The sequence below is a fragment of the Ambystoma mexicanum genome, chromosome 7q, assembly GCF_040938575.1.
Source record: "Ambystoma mexicanum isolate Mex_15411 chromosome 7q, UKY_AmexF1_1, whole genome shotgun sequence".
NCBI lineage: Eukaryota > Metazoa > Chordata > Amphibia > Caudata > Ambystomatidae > Ambystoma > Ambystoma mexicanum.
In genome coordinates this window covers 267,798,054-267,819,225 of record NC_090941.1, presented here as the reverse complement: position 1 = coordinate 267,819,225, position 21,172 = coordinate 267,798,054, and the positions used below count along the sequence as shown (strand labels likewise).

Sequence of the window (21,172 nt, the reverse complement as noted above, 5' to 3'; positions counted from 1 at the left end):
CAGTATTTGTGACACGGGCATGGTGTTGTATCCATCTGAGAGATCTTCCTCTACATGCTGGTGCATTAGGTACTCACCTGTTCGTTCTTTTACTAAATAGGAGGCTTCATTGGCTGCAGCATCCGCTGCTGCGTTCCTCAAAGAGATAACGTCTATATTAGATGTATGGGCCTGGGACTTCACTATGGCTACCATGGTGGGCCCTTTTAATGGTTCAATCAGTTCCTTCAGGAGCTCTGCATGTTGTACTGGTGACCCATCTGCTCTGTGGAACCATATCCGTCCCCACGTTGCCAACCCGCTGTGTACTGTTTTGGTCATATAAACTGAGTCTGTGTAAATGGTGACTGTGCACCCTTTCGCTGCACGTAATGCTTCAATGAGTGCTATAGGTTCTGCTGCTTGGGCTGAGTAATGGGATGGCAGGCGATGCTATACTATCACTTCAAATCTCACCTTCTTCCAGTCTCACAACTGCCACCCCCACATGGTTTCCCCCGAGTACGTGTTTATTGATGCTGACCCATCTATGAAGAATACCTCTCCCTCGTTTAGGGCGTTTTCACTTACCACTAGGCCTTCCTCTTGTAAGTAGTACAGTCGTGTTCTTGCATGTCTTCTAGTGTGCATGGTTCTGTAATGAATCTTGCTGGATTCACTGTTTTACATCGGACGATGTGTATGTTTCCACTGGTCAAGATTATTTCATAAGCAGTTGCTCTTTGAGTTGTCAGTGTGCTTTTTGATCTTTCCAGTATAGCGGATAGGGAGTGTTCCACAAATAGTGTCACAGAGCAGCCCATCACTATTGTTGCACTTTTCTCAATGGCGAATGCTGCGGCTGTGAGAGATTGCATATATCCATTTACTTGCCCCGCCTGATAGCGGGGGCAATGATTTTAGCAAATTGACTTTATCCATTTGGGTTAGCAATATAAGGAAGGTAGGAAAAGGGAATTGTCAACAGTCACTTATTCTCTAAGTGATAAATTCACATTTAGAAAAGATATAAAAAAACTTTAATAGTAATTATTTTAAGTTAAACATTGTACATATATAGATACACAAAAAATTTCATTTTCAAACACTCTAAAATGCATGCATGGTCAAAACCTTTACAAAGACTAATTAAGACTCGTAGTTCTAAAAAAATTAGGAGCATATGGTGGTCTAGCTGTTAGTATTTAACCTAAGCTTTGGGTCCTGTAGTTTATCGTAGGGTATTAGATCTTGTTAGATCTCTAGCTATTTCTGTGCAATCTAGTTAGACTCATAGATTGCCAACTCAACATGTTTCAGTCCTCTATATCGGGTGTAGGGACTTTCTTCAGGAGTAGTCTTAAACATCCATATTGAGTGATCAGTCAGATTGTCTGGAATCTTCTTTAGATGAAGAGTCTTTAGTTAAAAAGAGAGGTGACTGTTGACAAAACCAGAAAACCAGAGTCAATATTATATAGTATTCTGGTAACACAATTTAGGGTGTTATGAAGCGGAATTAGATAGATAAATTACCTTTCCGTTCTTGTGTAGGGGCTCCCTTTGTTGGTAGAGATAAATCCACATATGTTGGACACGTTCTCTTGGGGGAATATGTATTATTCCTTAGGTACCTGAAATAGGTTAAATAAGGGAGTCATTAGATCCGTTTTTCTCTTTGGGTCGGGATTAGCCAAAGTCCTAAATAAACAACCTAATGTTGATTAGTAGCCATGATGTAATTGGCGTATATTTCCTTTCATTCCTACCTTTTCAGGCGTGGGTAGGGTATTTCTTTCTAGTCTCTACCGGACGCTTGGAAAGTCGTCGCTGCGGGGCGGGCCATTTGATTTTCAAAACTCGTGTGCGGCGTCTAGAGGGTCAAAAGTACCTATTAGTTATGCCGTTGTGTCAAATGTTATAATGCGGAAACCTGTTGTTATTATAAAACTGTTTACCTTTGTTTCGCGGCAAAATTGCGTGTTTGTGCCCTTTCCTGGTCAATCCCTTGTTCCTAACTTGCGAAGGGTGTTCTCCTGGGCGGTCTGGTTGATGAGCCGCCGAACGTCTGTTGGTGCCGTTGGGAAACCTGAGTAGGCTGCCATGTTGGGTGTATAAATACATGAGTGCCTGGTTCTCTGTGTTAGTCCTTCTTTTGTGGTGTTGTAACGTCCTACGAGGATAGCTGGCTAGTGTCTTATTTTACTGGCAATCAGGTTCGGTGTAGTGAGAAACATTAGTAGATCTCTAGCAAAGTAGTTCTATTGGATGTCGTTTTTTCCAAATAATTCAGAAATGAGTATTTAGATTTTAAGCCATTCAATGGACTCATTAAGTCCTTTCTTATCACTTTGTGTTATAAAGATGAGTCTTTGTTCTTTTTTAAGAAGAATTCTACTTTTAGTATGGTGATCGTTCCCTTTGATCATTAGCAATACGGTCCATTTGAAATCTTCGTATCCGTGTTTGGCTTCTGAAAAATGTTTTACTAGAGGGGCATTTACTGTTTTGTTCTTAAGACAGCTTTTGTGTTCTTGCATTCTTACTTTTACTTTTCTGTTTGTTTTTCCTATATAATGTTTGTTGCAGGGACAGGTAATCATATAGAGGACATATTCCGAATTACAATTTGTGAACTTTTTTTGTTTCCACATTTCTGGTAGTCCTATATCTACTTCTTTAGTTTTTTGTGTTTGTTTACACATCATACATTGACCGCATGGATAATGGCCCACAATTGGGTCGTTGCCCCAAATTTGTGTGAGGCTTGGCGTAGAGGGTCTAATAGTCTTTAGTTTGCTATTGCTCACTCTGTTACCTATAGTGGCTGATTTTTTATATGCAAACATAGGTATTGGTATTGATGAATTGCCCTTTTCAAAGATTTTCCATTGTTTCTTAACTATTTGATTGATTTTGAGACTCAAATTAGTGAAGGTATTCACACATACAAGGCGATCGTTGGTAGGTTGTTTACACTTATCTTCCAATAAGGCGTCGCGGTTGTTATTGAATGCTCTCTTTGCGGATTTCCTCACTAGTTTTTTAGGATACCCTCTTTGTCTAAGTTTTGCAGCTAGGTTCTCGGCTTCTTTTTCAAATGCTGGTTTTTGGCTGCTATTCCTTTTTAGACGTAAAAATTGGCCATAGGGTAAATTGTCTCTTAAATGTTTAACGTGATGGCTTTCGTAATGTAACAGGGAATTTTTCTCTGTGGGTTTGTGGAAAGGTTTCACTAGTAGTCGGCCTTCTTCATGATAGATAGTAAGGTCTAAGAAGTCGATCGAGTGTTTTTGAATGTTGATAGTAAACTGCAGATGTCGATTGCAGCTATTAAGCCAGTTGAGGAATTCTTCAGCTTTTTCTGCTGTTCCTGTCCAGACCATAAGTATATCATCAATATACCTTGCCCACGATTGAATATTGTCTTTAAATGGGTTTGTCATGTAAATGTATTGTTTTTCGAAAAATTCGACAAACAGATTTGCTAGGCTGGGGGCCATAGTGGCTCCCATTGCTGTGCCCTCAACCTGTTGGTAAAAGGTTTCGTGAAATTCAAAATAATTTCGTGTCAGTGCAAGTTCTATGCACCAAAGGATGAATGAACTTGGTACAGGGTCGTTGTCTAGTCTGTTGAGTAGAATTTCGCTTATTGTTTCTAATGTGGCTTGTTGTGGAATATTGGTGTATAAAGAAACAATGTCTAACCCTATTAAGTAGGAATTCTCAGGGTTATATGGTAGATTTTCATACTTAATTATCACGTCTTTGGTGTCTTTTAAGTATGATTTCATTTTAACCACGTAGTCTTTCAGATAGTGGTCCGCGAATTTAGAAAGAGGTTCCAAAATGGAATTAATACCCGAAACTATAGGCCTACCCGGTGGATTAATTAGTGACTTATGTATTTTGGGTAGGCAGTAGAATTTTGGTACGCTGGGTTCTGGATTGTTTAAAAATGCCCATTCTTGTTTGCTGATCCAGTTCCTTTCTAGAGCTTTGGTGGTCTTCAGTTCTATCATTTGTTGTAAATCTTTAGTGGGATCCTTACTTAGTTTTTTGTAATAGTTTCCATTTGCTAGTTGTTTTTGACATTCTGCAATATAGTCGTTCTTATTGAGCATTACGATCGCTCCGCCTTTATCAGCTCTCTTGATGATAATTTTGTCATTAATCGCTAGTGATTCCATGGCTAGTCTTTCTTGTGTCGTTAGATTATGGTACATTGGTATATTCTGTAGTTCTAACTTGGTAACATCTGCCAGGACTTTCTTCTCAAAAATTATTGATTCTGGAGAATAAGTGTAAGTTGGTGGACAGAAGGTTGAAGGATTCCTTAGGCCTGAATGGTTCACTGTATTAGGTTCTTTTGGTATGGCTGGTTCTGTGGCGAAAAACTCTTTAAGTCTAATCTTACGCATGAATTTAAAGAATTCTATGCGGAACTGGAAAGGGTCGTGTTTATTAGAGAATACAAACCCTAAACCTTTCTCCAAAAGTTGTTTTTCAGTGTTGGTTGGTTCATAAGTAGATAGATTGACTAAAAGTTGTTGCCGCTTCGGAGGTATCTCTGGTCTCCGTTCCGATTGCCCCTGTTGGGGCCTTTGTATAAAAAAGGTTGTGTGCTTGGATTCCCTCTTCTTTGTCTATAGTTCGGGTTTCCTCTTCCTCTAGTTGGTGGATTACCGGAAGGGCCTGGGTTGGTATTATCTGGGTCATTACTGGAGTTACTCGAACTATATGATGTAGCTCTAAATCTAACTCGTCTATTTTGGCGTGGCTGGCCATATGTAGGTATTGCTTGTGTTTTATATCCATCTTTAGTGTAGGGGTATGCTTTCTCATGTGAGTAGTTGGCAAGGTCTTTTTTAAGTCTTTGTATTCTTTCTAAGGTGTTTGTTTGTTTGAAATCTTTCATTTCTTTGTCGATTTCTTCTATTCTTTTCTTTAATGCATCTAGAGCGATCAGTTTTTTAATGTCGTCTTCTAATTTTTTAAGGTCGATCTCTATTTTGCTTGTGGTTTCTTTGGCTGTGTCTATTATGAGTATAAGCCAGTCTCTCCCGCAGCGATTCGCAATATAGCTCCATTGTAATACGAATTTAGGGTTATCTAGAAATAGTCGTGGTTCATTTGGTACAGTTAACCCTTGTGGTAGGGCCTTGTTTTTAAGATATTCTAGCATTATGGCTCCATGTAGTTCTGTTCTGATCAGTCTTTTACGTAATTGGATTATTTCATCCCAATCGTTAAGTTTGTCACTATTTTCTTCTAATTCGCTATTGTTAATGATTGAGACGGCATTCATAAGTGCCGTGGCATAATCATCGCTATAAGCGAGTAGTCTTTCGTCTGTCATTTTGAACAGAGCTAAAGAGGTGTATATCTTAGGTATTTAGTAAAGTCAGTAGGCTCTGGGGTCCCTCTCACACAGAGGAAAGAACGGATCACTACACTGAGTGAGTCTCCGTGACTAATTAGCCACTATAGAAGAGGGAAAAACAATGAGGAGATCCCAAACGTCCACAAATGTGGAATCCTACCTTAAATTTGGGAGAGTTAAAGGATTAGCAATATAAGGAAGGTAGGAAAAGGGAATTGTCAACAGTCACTTATTCTCTAAGTGATAAATTCACATTTAGAAAAGATATAAAAAAACTTTAATAGTAATTATTTTAAGTTAAACATTGTACATATATAGATACACAAAAAATTTCATTTTCAAACACTCTAAAATGCATGCATGGTCAAAACCTTTACAAAGACTAATTAAGACTCGTAGTTCTAAAAAAATTAGGAGCATATGGTGGTCTAGCTGTTAGTATTTAACCTAAGCTTTGGGTCCTGTAGTTTATCGTAGGGTATTAGATCTTGTTAGATCTCTAGCTATTTCTGTGCAATCTAGTTAGACTCATAGATTGCCAACTCAACATGTTTCAGTCCTCTATATCGGGTGTAGGGACTTTCTTCAGGAGTAGTCTTAAACATCCATATTGAGTGATCAGTCAGATTGTCTGGAATCTTCTTTAGATGAAGAGTCTTTAGTTAAAAAGAGAGGTGACTGTTGACAAAACCAGAAAACCAGAGTCAATATTATATAGTATTCTGGTAACACAATTTAGGGTGTTATGAAGCGGAATTAGATAGATAAATTACCTTTCCGTTCTTGTGTAGGGGCTCCCTTTGTTGGTAGAGATAAATCCACATATGTTGGACACGTTCTCTTGGGGGAATATGTATTATTCCTTAGGTACCTGAAATAGGTTAAATAAGGGAGTCATTAGATCCGTTTTTCTCTTTGGGTCGGGATTAGCCAAAGTCCTAAATAAACAACCTAATGTTGATTAGTAGCCATGATGTAATTGGCGTATATTGCCTTTCATTCCTACCTTTTCAGGCGTGGGTAGGGTATTTCTTTCTAGTCTCTACCGGACGCTTGGAAAGTCGTCGCTGCGGGGCGGGCCATTTGATTTTCAAAACTCGTGTGCGGCGTCTAGAGGGTCAAAAGTACCTATTAGTTATGCCGTTGTGTCAAATGTTATAATGCGGAAACCTGTTGTTATTATAAAACTGTTTACCTTTGTTTCGCGGCAAAATTGCGTGTTTGTGCCCTTTCCTGGTCAATCCCTTGTTCCTAACTTGCGAAGGGTGTTCTCCTGGGCGGTCTGGTTGATGAGCCGCCGAACGTCTGTTGGTGCCGTTGGGAAACCTGAGTAGGCTGCCATGTTGGGTGTATAAATACATGAGTGCCTGGTTCTCTGTGTTAGTCCTTCTTTTGTGGTGTTGTAACGTCCTACGAGGATAGCTGGCTAGTGTCTTATTTTACTGGCAATCAGGTTCGGTGTAGTGAGAAACATTAGTAGATCTCTAGCAAAGTAGTTCTATTGGATGTCGTTTTTTCCAAATAATTCAGAAATGAGTATTTAGATTTTAAGCCATTCAATGGACTCATTAAGTCCTTTCTTATCACTTTGTGTTATAAAGATGAGTCTTTGTTCTTTTTTAAGAAGAATTCTACTTTTAGTATGGTGATCGTTCCCTTTGATCATTAGCAATACGGTCCATTTGAAATCTTCGTATCCGTGTTTGGCTTCTGAAAAATGTTTTACTAGAGGGGCATTTACTGTTTTGTTCTTAAGACAGCTTTTGTGTTCTTGCATTCTTACTTTTACTTTTCTGTTTGTTTTTCCTATATAATGTTTGTTGCAGGGACAGGTAATCATATAGAGGACATATTCCGAATTACAATTTGTGAACTTTTTTTGTTTCCACATTTCTGGTAGTCCTATATCTACTTCTTTAGTTTTTTGTGTTTGTTTACACATCATACATTGACCGCATGGATAATGGCCCACAATTGGGTCGTTGCCCCAAATTTGTGTGAGGCTTGGCGTAGAGGGTCTAATAGTCTTTAGTTTGCTATTGCTCACTCTGTTACCTATAGTGGCTGATTTTTTATATGCAAACATAGGTATTGGTATTGATGAATTGCCCTTTTCAAAGATTTTCCATTGTTTCTTAACTATTTGATTGATTTTGAGACTCAAATTAGTGAAGGTATTCACACATACAAGGCGATCGTTGGTAGGTTGTTTACACTTATCTTCCAATAAGGCGTCGCGGTTGTTATTGAATGCTCTCTTTGCGGATTTCCTCACTAGTTTTTTAGGATACCCTCTTTGTCTAAGTTTTGCAGCTAGGTTCTCGGCTTCTTTTTCAAATGCTGGTTTTTGGCTGCTATTCCTTTTTAGACGTAAAAATTGGCCATAGGGTAAATTGTCTCTTAAATGTTTAACGTGATGGCTTTCGTAATGTAACAGGGAATTTTTCTCTGTGGGTTTGTGGAAAGGTTTCACTAGTAGTCGGCCTTCTTCATGATAGATAGTAAGGTCTAAGAAGTCGATCGAGTGTTTTTGAATGTTGATAGTAAACTGCAGATGTCGATTGCAGCTATTAAGCCAGTTGAGGAATTCTTCAGCTTTTTCTGCTGTTCCTGTCCAGACCATAAGTATATCATCAATATACCTTGCCCACGATTGAATATTGTCTTTAAATGGGTTTGTCATGTAAATGTATTGTTTTTCGAAAAATTCGACAAACAGATTTGCTAGGCTGGGGGCCATAGTGGCTCCCATTGCTGTGCCCTCAACCTGTTGGTAAAAGGTTTCGTGAAATTCAAAATAATTTCGTGTCAGTGCAAGTTCTATGCACCAAAGGATGAATGAACTTGGTACAGGGTCGTTGTCTAGTCTGTTGAGTAGAATTTCGCTTATTGTTTCTAATGTGGCTTGTTGTGGAATATTGGTGTATAAAGAAACAATGTCTAACCCTATTAAGTAGGAATTCTCAGGGTTATATGGTAGATTTTCATACTTAATTATCACGTCTTTGGTGTCTTTTAAGTATGATTTCATTTTAACCACGTAGTCTTTCAGATAGTGGTCCGCGAATTTAGAAAGAGGTTCCAAAATGGAATTAATACCCGAAACTATAGGCCTACCCGGTGGATTAATTAGTGACTTATGTATTTTGGGTAGGCAGTAGAATTTTGGTACGCTGGGTTCTGGATTGTTTAAAAATGCCCATTCTTGTTTGCTGATCCAGTTCCTTTCTAGAGCTTTGGTGGTCTTCAGTTCTATCATTTGTTGTAAATCTTTAGTGGGATCCTTACTTAGTTTTTTGTAATAGTTTCCATTTGCTAGTTGTTTTTGACATTCTGCAATATAGTCGTTCTTATTGAGCATTACGATCGCTCCGCCTTTATCAGCTCTCTTGATGATAATTTTGTCATTAATCGCTAGTGATTCCATGGCTAGTCTTTCTTGTGTCGTTAGATTATGGTACATTGGTATATTCTGTAGTTCTAACTTGGTAACATCTGCCAGGACTTTCTTCTCAAAAATTATTGATTCTGGAGAATAAGTGTAAGTTGGTGGACAGAAGGTTGAAGGATTCCTTAGGCCTGAATGGTTCACTGTATTAGGTTCTTTTGGTATGGCTGGTTCTGTGGCGAAAAACTCTTTAAGTCTAATCTTACGCATGAATTTAAAGAATTCTATGCGGAACTGGAAAGGGTCGTGTTTATTAGAGAATACAAACCCTAAACCTTTCTCCAAAAGTTGTTTTTCAGTGTTGGTTGGTTCATAAGTAGATAGATTGACTAAAAGTTGTTGCCGCTTCGGAGGTATCTCTGGTCTCCGTTCCGATTGCCCCTGTTGGGGCCTTTGTATAAAAAAGGTTGTGTGCTTGGATTCCCTCTTCTTTGTCTATAGTTCGGGTTTCCTCTTCCTCTAGTTGGTGGATTACCGGAAGGGCCTGGGTTGGTATTATCTGGGTCATTACTGGAGTTACTCGAACTATATGATGTAGCTCTAAATCTAACTCGTCTATTTTGGCGTGGCTGGCCATATGTAGGTATTGCTTGTGTTTTATATCCATCTTTAGTGTAGGGGTATGCTTTCTCATGTGAGTAGTTGGCAAGGTCTTTTTTAAGTCTTTGTATTCTTTCTAAGGTGTTTGTTTGTTTGAAATCTTTCATTTCTTTGTCGATTTCTTCTATTCTTTTCTTTAATGCATCTAGAGCGATCAGTTTTTTAATGTCGTCTTCTAATTTTTTAAGGTCGATCTCTATTTTGCTTGTGGTTTCTTTGGCTGTGTCTATTATGAGTATAAGCCAGTCTCTCCCGCAGCGATTCGCAATATAGCTCCATTGTAATACGAATTTAGGGTTATCTAGAAATAGTCGTGGTTCATTTGGTACAGTTAACCCTTGTGGTAGGGCCTTGTTTTTAAGATATTCTAGCATTATGGCTCCATGTAGTTCTGTTCTGATCAGTCTTTTACGTAATTGGATTATTTCATCCCAATCGTTAAGTTTGTCACTATTTTCTTCTAATTCGCTATTGTTAATGATTGAGACGGCATTCATAAGTGCCGTGGCATAATCATCGCTATAAGCGAGTAGTCTTTCGTCTGTCATTTTGAACAGAGCTAAAGAGGTGTATATCTTAGGTATTTAGTAAAGTCAGTAGGCTCTGGGGTCCCTCTCACACAGAGGAAAGAACGGATCACTACACTGAGTGAGTCTCCGTGACTAATTAGCCACTATAGAAGAGGGAAAAACAATGAGGAGATCCCAAACGTCCACAAATGTGGAATCCTACCTTAAATTTGGGAGAGTTAAAGGATTAGCAATATAAGGAAGGTAGGAAAAGGGAATTGTCAACAGTCACTTATTCTCTAAGTGATAAATTCACATTTAGAAAAGATATAAAAAAACTTTAATAGTAATTATTTTAAGTTAAACATTGTACATATATAGATACACAAAAAATTTCATTTTCAAACACTCTAAAATGCATGCATGGTCAAAACCTTTACAAAGACTAATTAAGACTCGTAGTTCTAAAAAAATTAGGAGCATATGGTGGTCTAGCTGTTAGTATTTAACCTAAGCTTTGGGTCCTGTAGTTTATCGTAGGGTATTAGATCTTGTTAGATCTCTAGTTATTTCTGTGCAATCTAGTTAGACTCATAGATTGCCAACTCAACATGTTTCAGTCCTCTATATCGGGTGTAGGGACTTTCTTCAGGAGTAGTCTTAAACATCCATATTGAGTGATCAGTCAGATTGTCTGGAATCTTCTTTAGATGAAGAGTCTTTAGTTAAAAAGAGAGGTGACTGTTGACAAAACCAGAAAACCAGAGTCAATATTATATAGTATTCTGGTAACACAATTTAGGGTGTTATGAAGCGGAATTAGATAGATAAATTACCTTTCCGTTCTTGTGTAGGGGCTCCCTTTGTTGGTAGAGATAAATCCACATATGTTGGACACGTTCTCTTGGGGGAATATGTATTATTCCTTAGGTACCTGAAATAGTGGCTACTAATCAACATTAGGTTGTTTATTTAGGACTTTGGCTAATCCCGACCCAAAGAGAAAAACGGATCTAATGACTCCCTTATTTAACCTATTTCAGGTACCTAAGGAATAATACATATTCCCCCAAGAGAACGTGTCCAACATATGTGGATTTATCTCTACCAACAAAGGGAGCCCCTACACAAGAACGGAAAGGTAATTTATCTATCTAATTCCGCTTCATAACACCCTAAATTGTGTTACCAGAATACTATATAATATTGACTCTGGTTTTCTGGTTTTGTCAACAGTCACCTCTCTTTTTAACTAAAGACTCTTCATCTAAAGAAGATTCCAGACAATCTGACTGATCACTCAATATGGATGTTTAAGACTACTCCTGAAGAAAGTCCCTACACCCGATATAGAGGACTGAAACATGTTGAGTTGGCAATCTATGAGTCTAACTAGATTGCACAGAAATAGCTAGAGATCTAACAAGATCTAATACCCTACGATAAACTACAGGACCCAAAGCTTAGGTTAAATACTAACAGCTAGACCACCATATGCTCCTAATTTTTTTAGAACTACGAGTCTTAATTAGTCTTTGTAAAGGTTTTGACCATGCATGCATTTTAGAGTGTTTGAAAATGAAATTTTTTGTGTATCTATATATGTACAATGTTTAACTTAAAATAATTACTATTAAAGTTTTTTTATATCTTTTCTAAATGTGAATTTATCACTTAGAGAATAAGTGACTGTTGACAATTCCCTTTTCCTACCTTCCTTATATTGCTAATCCTTTAACTCTCCCAAATTTAAGGTAGGATTCCACATTTGTGGACGTTTGGGATCTCCTCATTGTTTTTCCCTCTTCTATAGTGGCTAATTAGTCACGGAGACTCACTCAGTGTAGTGATCCGTTCTTTCCTCTGTGTGAGAGGGACCCCAGAGCCTACTGACTTTACTAAATACCTAAGATATACACCTCTTTAGCTCTGTTCAAAATGACAGACGAAAGACTACTCGCTTATAGCGATGATTATGCCACGGCACTTATGAATGCCGTCTCAATCATTAACAATAGCGAATTAGAAGAAAATAGTGACAAACTTAACGATTGGGATGAAATAATCCAATTACGTAAAAGACTGATCAGAACAGAACTACATGGAGCCATAATGCTAGAATATCTTAAAAACAAGGCCCTACCACAAGGGTTAACTGTACCAAATGAACCACGACTATTTCTAGATAACCCTAAATTCGTATTACAATGGAGCTATATTGCGAATCGCTGCGGGAGAGACTGGCTTATACTCATAATAGACACAGCCAAAGAAACCACAAGCAAAATAGAGATCGACCTTAAAAAATTAGAAGACGACATTAAAAAACTGATCGCTCTAGATGCATTAAAGAAAAGAATAGAAGAAATCGACAAAGAAATGAAAGATTTCAAACAAACAAACACCTTAGAAAGAATACAAAGACTTAAAAAAGACCTTGCCAACTACTCACATGAGAAAGCATACCCCTACACTAAAGATGGATATAAAACACAAGCAATACCTACATATGGCCAGCCACGCCAAAATAGACGAGTTAGATTTAGAGCTACATCATATAGTTCGAGTAACTCCAGTAATGACCCAGATAATACCAACCCAGGCCCTTCCGGTAATCCACCAACTAGAGGAAGAGGAAACCCGAACTATAGACAAAGAAGAGGGAATCCAAGCACACAACCTTTTTTATACAAAGGCCCCAACAGGGGCAATCGGAACGGAGACCAGAGATACCTCCGAAGCGGCAACAACTTTCAGTCAATCTATCTACTTATGAACCAACCAACACTGAAAAACAACTTTTGGAGAAAGGTTTAGGGTTTGTATTCTCTAATAAACACGACCCTTTCCAGTTCCGCATAGAATTCTTTAAATTCATGCGTAAGATTAGACTTAAAGAGTTTTTCGCCACAGAACCAGCCATACCAAAAGAACCTAATACAGTGAACCATTCAGGCCTAAGGAATCCTTCAACCTTCTGTCCACCAACTTACACTTATTCTCCAGAATCAATAATTTTTGAGAAGAAAGTCCTGGCAGATGTTACCAAGTTAGAACTACAGAATATACCAATGTACCATAATCTAACGACACAAGAAAGACTAGCCATGGAATCACTAGCGATTAATGACAAAATTATCATCAAGAGAGCTGATAAAGGCGGAGCGATCGTAATGCTCAATAAGAACGACTATATTGCAGAATGTCAAAAACAACTAGCAAATGGAAACTATTACAAAAAACTAAGTAAGGATCCCACTAAAGATTTACAACAAATGATAGAACTGAAGACCACCAAAGCTCTAGAAAGGAACTGGATCAGCAAACAAGAATGGGCATTTTTAAACAATCCAGAACCCAGCGTACCAAAATTCTACTGCCTACCCAAAATACATAAGTCACTAATTAATCCACCGGGTAGGCCTATAGTTTCGGGTATTAATTCCATTTTGGAACCTCTTTCTAAATTCGCGGACCACTATCTGAAAGACTACGTGGTTAAAATGAAATCATACTTAAAAGACACCAAAGACGTGATAATTAAGTATGAAAATCTACCATATAACCCTGAGAATTCCTACTTAATAGGGTTAGACATTGTTTCTTTATACACCAATATTCCACAACAAGCCACATTAGAAACAATAAGCGAAATTCTACTCAACAGACTAGACAACGACCCTGTACCAAGTTCATTCATCCTTTGGTGCATAGAACTTGCACTGACACGAAATTATTTTGAATTTCACGAAACCTTTTACCAACAGGTTGAGGGCACAGCAATGGGAGCCACTATGGCCCCCAGCCTAGCAAATCTGTTTGTCGAATTTTTCGAAAAACAATACATTTACATGACAAACCCATTTAAAGACAATATTCAATCGTGGGCAAGGTATATTGATGATATACTTATGGTCTGGACAGGAACAGCAGAAAAAGCTGAAGAATTCCTCAACTGGCTTAATAGCTGCAATCGACATCTGCAGTTTACTATCAACATTCAAAAACACTCGATCGACTTCTTAGACCTTACTATCTATCATGAAGAAGGCCGACTACTAGTGAAACCTTTCCACAAACCCACAGAGAAAAATTCCCTGTTACATTACGAAAGCCATCACGTTAAACATTTAAGAGACAATTTACCCTATGGCCAATTTTTACGTCTAAAAAGGAATAGCAGCCAAAAACCAGCATTTGAAAAAGAAGCCGAGAACCTAGCTGCAAAACTTAGACAAAGAGGGTATCCTAAAAAACTAGTGAGGAAATCCGCAAAGAGAGCATTCAATAACAACCGCGACGCCTTATTGGAAGATAAGTGTAAACAACCTACCAACGATCGCCTTGTATGTGTGAATACCTTCACTAATTTGAGTCTCAAAATCAATCAAATAGTTAAGAAACAATGGAAAATCTTTGAAAAGGGCAATTCATCAATACCAATACCTATGTTTGCATATAAAAAATCAGCCACTATAGGTAACAGAGTGAGCAATAGCAAACTAAAGACTATTAGACCCTCTACGCCAAGCCTCACACAAATTTGGGGCAACGACCCAATTGTGGGCCATTATCCATGCGGTCAATGTATGATGTGTAAACAAACACAAAAAACTAAAGAAGTAGATATAGGACTACCAGAAATGTGGAAACAAAAAAAGTTCACAAATTGTAATTCGGAATATGTCCTCTATATGATTACCTGTCCCTGCAACAAACATTATATAGGAAAAACAAACAGAAAAGTAAAAGTAAGAATGCAAGAACACAAAAGCTGTCTTAAGAACAAAACAGTAAATGCCCCTCTAGTAAAACATTTTTCAGAAGCCAAACACGGATACGAAGATTTCAAATGGACCGTATTGCTAATGATCAAAGGGAACGATCACCATACTAAAAGTAGAATTCTTCTTAAAAAAGAACAAAGACTCATCTTTATAACACAAAGTGATAAGAAAGGACTTAATGAGTCCATTGAATGGCTTAAAATCTAAATACTCATTTCTGAATTATTTGGAAAAAACGACATCCAATAGAACTACTTTGCTAGAGATCTACTAATGTTTCTCACTACACCGAACCTGATTGCCAGTAAAATAAGACACTAGCCAGCTATCCTCGTAGGACGTTACAACACCACAAAAGAAGGACTAACACAGAGAACCAGGCACTCATGTATTTATACACCCAACATGGCAGCCTACTCAGGTTTCCCAACGGCACCAACAGACGTTCGGCGGCTCATCAACCAGACCGCCCAGGAGAACACCCTTCGCAAGTTAGGAACAAGGGATTGACCAGGAAAGGGCACAAACACGCAATTTTGCCGCGAAACAAAGGTAAACAGTTTTATAATAACAACAGGTTTCCGCATTATAACATTTGACACAACGGCATAACTAATAGGTACTTTTGACCCTCTAGACGCCGCACACGAGTTTTGAAAATCAAATGGCCCGCCCCGCAGCGACGACTTTCCAAGCGTCCGGTAGAGACTAGAAAGAAATACCCTACCCACGCCTGAAAAGGTAGGAATGAAAGGCAATATACGCCAATTACATCATGGCTACTAATCAACATTAGGTTGTTTATTTAGGACTTTGGCTAATCCCGACCCAAAAAGAAAAACGGATCTAATGACTCCCTTATTTAACCTATTTCAGGTACCTAAGGAATAATACATATTCCCCCAAGAGAACGTGTCCAACATATGTGGATTTATCTCTACCAACAAAGGGAGCCCCTACACAAGAACGGAAAGGTAATTTATCTATCTAATTCCGCTTCATAACACCCTAAATTGTGTTACCAGAATACTATATAATATTGACTCTGGTTTTCTGGTTTTGTCAACAGTCACCTCTCTTTTTAACTAAAGACTCTTCATCTAAAGAAGATTCCAGACAATCTGACTGATCACTCAATATGGATGTTTAAGACTACTCCTGAAGAAAGTCCCTACACCCGATATAGAGGACTGAAACATGTTGAGTTGGCAATCTATGAGTCTAACTAGATTGCACAGAAATAGCTAGAGATCTAACAAGATCTAATACCCTACGATAAACTACAGGACCCAAAGCTTAGGTTAAATACTAACAGCTAGACCACCATATGCTCCTAATTTTTTTAGAACTACAAGTCTTAATTAGTCTTTGTAAAGGTTTTGACCATGCATGCATTTTAGAGTGTTTGAAAATGAAATTTTTTGTGTATCTATATATGTACAATGTTTAACTTAAAATAATTACTATTAAAGTTTTTTTATATCTTTTCTAAATGTGAATTTATCACTTAGAGAATAAGTGACTGTTGACAATTCCCTTTTCCTACCTTCCTTATATTGCTAATCCTTTAACTCTCCCAAATTTAAGGTAGGATTCCACATTTGTGGACGTTTGGGATCTCCTCATTGTTTTTCCCCCTTTATCCATTTGGGCCCAGGGTATGTAATTTGGCCTCCCACCCCCCCTGTGTATCAATGGGAGTTGTAGTTTGCTCTTTGTCACTCTGCCAGTACTCACCTTTACTCCTTTCTTTCCTAACATTGCCATTCTTCCCATTCTATTCCTTAATCTTCCAGTCCATTCCTCTTCCATTGTCCTTTCTAGGGGTGTCTCCTCTCCTCTACCTGATCTTCCTCCCATAGCCACACCCAACCTCCCATTCTCCTGTTCCTCATCCTCAATATCGCACCACAGTTCTTCCATCCCCCCGGTAGCCATTCCCTCTTCACCTGTGTTTTCTTCCATTTCCTGAGGCCCCAGTTGTATTGTTCGAGTTGGTTCTTCTTGAATCCTAAACAGTATTTCCCCCTTCTTCCACCCTTCTTCAAATGACCTGTCGAGCTCCTGTGCCCTAGGTGTTTGCTCAGTTCTCACAACACTTGTTCCACTCTGCTCACATATATTTCTTATTCTAGATAGCTCGTCTCTTGCCATTGAAAGCCTAGAGTCTAGGTCCTCTGTTAACTTTTCAATATCTACTGCTGGGGTGCTTACCTGTCCACGCTGTCTGGGGCACTCATATGGTGGTGGTGCAGTTGGTCTTGGGCTTGCTGTGGGGGCTGTGGTGGGCACATATGTGGGATCTGTAGGATTATTTAGCGTGTTTTTGGAGTGCAGCTCCACTACATGGGATCAATATATAGCGTGTTTTTGGAATGCAGCACCACTGCATGGGATCAATGTATTGCTATAATGTGGTACAGCAAGCCATGTGTTGCCAGTGTAACATATGGATATGTAAATGAAGACAGGCTACTCAGTCAAAAACACACCATTTTTTTCACATTTAAAAACGCACCATTTTATTTCTCACCTGAAATGCCTCTGTTGCAGGAGACACATTAGAGGATTAATGAACTAATATAATTAACAGTACTAACATGATTCTAACTTATTAATATCATAATGTGTTCTCCAAGTGCAAAATGAGGTATGCTGAAACTCATTTTAAACAGACAGAATTTTTTTTTCTTTTCGCTTTCTCTGTGCTTTTCATGGTCCTTGCTAAGGAAACAAAACTCGAATAAGCAGGAAATTAGTGGATACAGTTTCTTACTGAAAAGTGAGCTATTGTTTGAAGAAGGAGGGTATGACATGATAAATTTTTATCGGATGCACGTCACATTAGGGGCTGTAACAGAGGTCTCTTGGTGCATCTCAGGGAGGAAGAAAGGCAGTGGACATTTTGCACAGCTTCGGTGAGGACTTGGTAGGAGTTGCTGTGGGGCTGCCTGATTGAGGGGCGTCGTTCCAGTGTACTGCTGACCTTCACAGGCTGGAGATTCCAGTCAATTGGCACCGGCTTGAGGACCAAAGATTGCAGATTGGAACTGCATGTCCTCGCCGGGTGCTCTAAAAGGAAGCCCCGAGCCATTTAAAGAAAGCGACCTGCCCAGAGAGTTTGCGTGCTGAACTGCTACAATTTTGCTGGTAATTACCTTACACAAAGCAAGCATGCAGTGTGTGTATGAAATCTATTTCAGTCAGGCAGCGTAGCGATAGCTGCATTCTAATGTTGCCATTCAGAAATGCAAGTCAACTGATGCACTGTTCTTTTTATTGTTGCAAAGAATCTAATGAAATGCCATGTATTTTGCAATTGTTTCTCTTATGTTTATTCTAGAAAAGACTGCCTCGCAAAACTGGTAATGTATGATTTTTGAAATGATCTGATGTAAATCAAAATCCGTGTAAAGGCTTCTATTTGCTTCTGTTTTTCTCTGGTGCAGTTAGCCCATATCACCTGATAAAAGGGGAGGTTATTAGGTAATATTTGCCAAGCATCCCATGTGGAAAAAGTTATGTTATGAGTAGTTATAAATAGCTGTGTGCGTGGTTCCACTCAGTGTATATGTGTTGAGTGGAACACAATCTGATAGTCTGCTGGACGTACATGAGTCAGCAGAGAGAGAGGCCTCTGGAAATAGTTTCACTAATGTAAATAAATTAGTGATTATACCACATGTTATTGTGAATACTTTATGGAAGCATAGCTCACTGGTGTAAATAAATCAGTGATAACAGCCATAAGTGGCACTCCATATGAAAATGTGGTGTTCTTGAATAATGTAGAAGCCTGAGGCCTCTAGAGATCACAAGAACAGTCTAAACAAAAGAAAGGGGTTTCGTATGTTGGGCCCACAAATAAAGCAAAGAAATTATGCTCATCACTATACCACAACAAAATGCATACCAACTAAATGTATCTGTGTACTGAAATAATGCATAGCCACGATACCACTATAATACCAAACCCAATCTGAATGCAAGGAGTGATTATTGCTAAATTACTTTTATTCTTGGTGGTAAGAAAATACCGCTAGGCCCCAAATCTACACAAAATACCCAACAGATCACTATATCCTTCTGCCAGCACGGGTTTGTTTAGGAGGGGGTACAATTGTGTTACCTCTATTGATCCTTCTTTTCCTGTATCCTCCCTTTCATTTTCATGTACTGTTAGGGGAGTGTCAACGGTGGAGGGCAGGTTCGGTACTAACGCTTTCTTTTTTAGTGGAGGCACTTCCTCAAATAGCCTCTATAAATCTAATATTTCTCTTCTATTATGAAAATGTTTTCCTTTGTATTTCATGAATATACAGGTGGCTTCCATATCTAGGACAGTTTTAACAAATGATCCCCCTTCTGGCCATACTTGGGGTAGTCCTTCTCCCTTTAATTCTGTTATCCACTGATCGTGATACTTTTTTATGCGTTCTGCATAACAATGTAAACTTTTACAAATGTGGGCCAGAGGTGTTTCCGTCCCCATATTATACTCTGTGTTTACCCTTCTGCACTATTTTGTGTCTAACACTGTGACTTATATGCGTGTGTGTGACCCTTATCTTCAACAGTTCTTAACCATTTACAAAAAGGACTCGCTTACAGTATTACTACCTTCAGATCTTATCGGGTCACACTTACAATGACCACACCATAGAGATGTGCAATGTCACCAAATCGGCATTATCTTTTTACAACTCTTTGAAACATTGTTTGTTTTGCATGTGCAACATAGGACAGACACTTAACATACTTTTAACATACAACACATAACATTCACCCCACCCCCTTTTCTTTGTCCTGTACTCGTGTCTCTGATAAGGCCCCCTTACCCTAAAGCATCATTTGCCCCAAAACCTTTTAAGAGTCTTCACCCTTTGTTCGCCACTGAGGTACCCAGACTGAAGTCGAAGAAGAAAGAAGAATAGCAGTTTCTAACGTATACACTGGGTCTCCCTATTCTCAGACACCTTTATTTTATCCTCCTCTGTTCACTTATTCCCAGCACTAATTGAGATAGCACTATGCAGCGCCGCCTTCTACCCCCTTGCAGAGCTAGGTTCCCACCTCTATCTTCCCTTATTTCACCTTTTTTGTCCTAATGGCCATATGCAGAGAAAGTAAAGTAAATAGAAATAGCATTAATAGTTGAAAGTGCCCCTTAAATGACCTTGTATACTATGGCTCCCTTCCCCTTCACCTTTTATAATCACTCGCACTTAATACTCACGTGCCCGTCTTGATTCGAGATTCTCTGGACTGGGTCCGTCCAGGCGGCACTGCCTCACACTCAATGGCCGACCCCCGGCTCCGGCGAGCGGTACTAAAGGGTTTTTTTTGGAGCAGGACCCCGTACCCTTTGGCCTACTTCTTTCGCACGTATAAGCGTACCAGTTGCCGTAGGCGGGCAGCTCTCTTGAGCGGGAACGCTGTGCATCTCCACTGCCGCCCGGAATTTCTCGTGCCAGAGGGGACGATGGAAGAATTAATCACGCCTTCGGGGTTACCACTGAAAGCAGCATCCCCAAAAGGCATTACCCTCCCCACAATGAGAGGCAGTAAAGGACACATCCCAGGAGGGAATGAGACCAAGACCAAGGGTGGGTGAATGTAAAGGGTTTTTTATCTAGTCAAATAGGGCATGCAAAGGACTCTGCAAGCCTCGAGAGCGCTCTGTCGGACAATAGCAAAGACAGTCTTATTTATAACAAAACTACGTCACAAGTCCTACACACTATAGGGGGCACATCGTCTCAGGGATTGGGTGGCGTTGACTAACTATAGGTGAGATAGTGATGAGCCACTCCTGGATTGGTGGACATCCGCGTGGTGCCAACGTGGGGTGGATGGGTCACCTGGGCTCATCCATTGAATAGGGATTTACCTCCCTTACCACCACTTGTAATTTGGCGGTAATTCTGCTGAACAAAGTGGCTGTAACTCTAAATTTGTTTGCTGGTGTCCTGATGGATTGTCCCCCAGGATACTGGCAAACCTATAATGAGCCCCAATGTCCTTTGCTTAGTAATTGTAATTATACCTGTTAATTTGTAAAGTGCTTATAAACAAGTGAAGTGCTTCAAAGCGCTTCAAGGCGGAAAGGTAACAAGGGAATACAGTAGTCATTCTTTGGCCTGGAAGTTTCCAAATGATAAGACAAATTTAACTAGCATAATAGGTATGACGCATTTCTAGTAGTGCAAGTGCGTGAAAGGAGGGGGTTCGATGGTACAAGTCCATGAGAAAGAGTGTGGATAGAAGGAGGGGGGAAGGGGAAAGGACATCCAGAACAATAAACTACCTTACTAGGTCTGGCACCATTCACATTGATTGATGATAGGTTATCAATAATGTGTCCATGCACAAGTGTTTCATGTGCACCCAATCTAGGGTGAGACAAAGGGAGGATGAGACAATGATCTTTTCCAAGTGCATTCAAGGTCGTGTAAGTGCGCAAACA

At 39.2% G+C, this 21,172-nt stretch overlaps 3 long non-coding RNA genes across 3 annotated transcripts; 1 reads left to right on the top strand and 2 right to left on the bottom strand.

Annotated features, from left to right (window-relative positions):
• Positions 1–1,363: 1,363 nt before the first annotated feature.
• Positions 1,364–2,215, bottom strand: LOC138527754 (uncharacterized). Its single transcript, XR_011284034.1, has 4 exons — positions 1,938–2,215; positions 1,749–1,852; positions 1,516–1,613; positions 1,364–1,420 (listed from the first exon to the last, which is right to left on the bottom strand). It is a non-coding gene; the product is annotated as an uncharacterized lncRNA (long non-coding RNA).
• Positions 2,216–5,983: 3,768 nt separating this feature from the next.
• Positions 5,984–6,835, bottom strand: LOC138527737 (uncharacterized). The gene is made up of 4 exons (XR_011284027.1): positions 6,558–6,835; positions 6,369–6,472; positions 6,136–6,233; positions 5,984–6,040 (listed from the first exon to the last, which is right to left on the bottom strand). It is a non-coding gene; the product is annotated as an uncharacterized lncRNA (long non-coding RNA).
• Positions 6,836–14,980: 8,145 nt separating this feature from the next.
• Positions 14,981–15,832, top strand: LOC138527931 (uncharacterized). The gene is made up of 4 exons (XR_011284093.1): positions 14,981–15,258; positions 15,344–15,447; positions 15,583–15,680; positions 15,776–15,832. It is a non-coding gene; the product is annotated as an uncharacterized lncRNA (long non-coding RNA).
• The last annotated feature ends 5,340 nt before the right edge of the window (positions 15,833–21,172 follow it).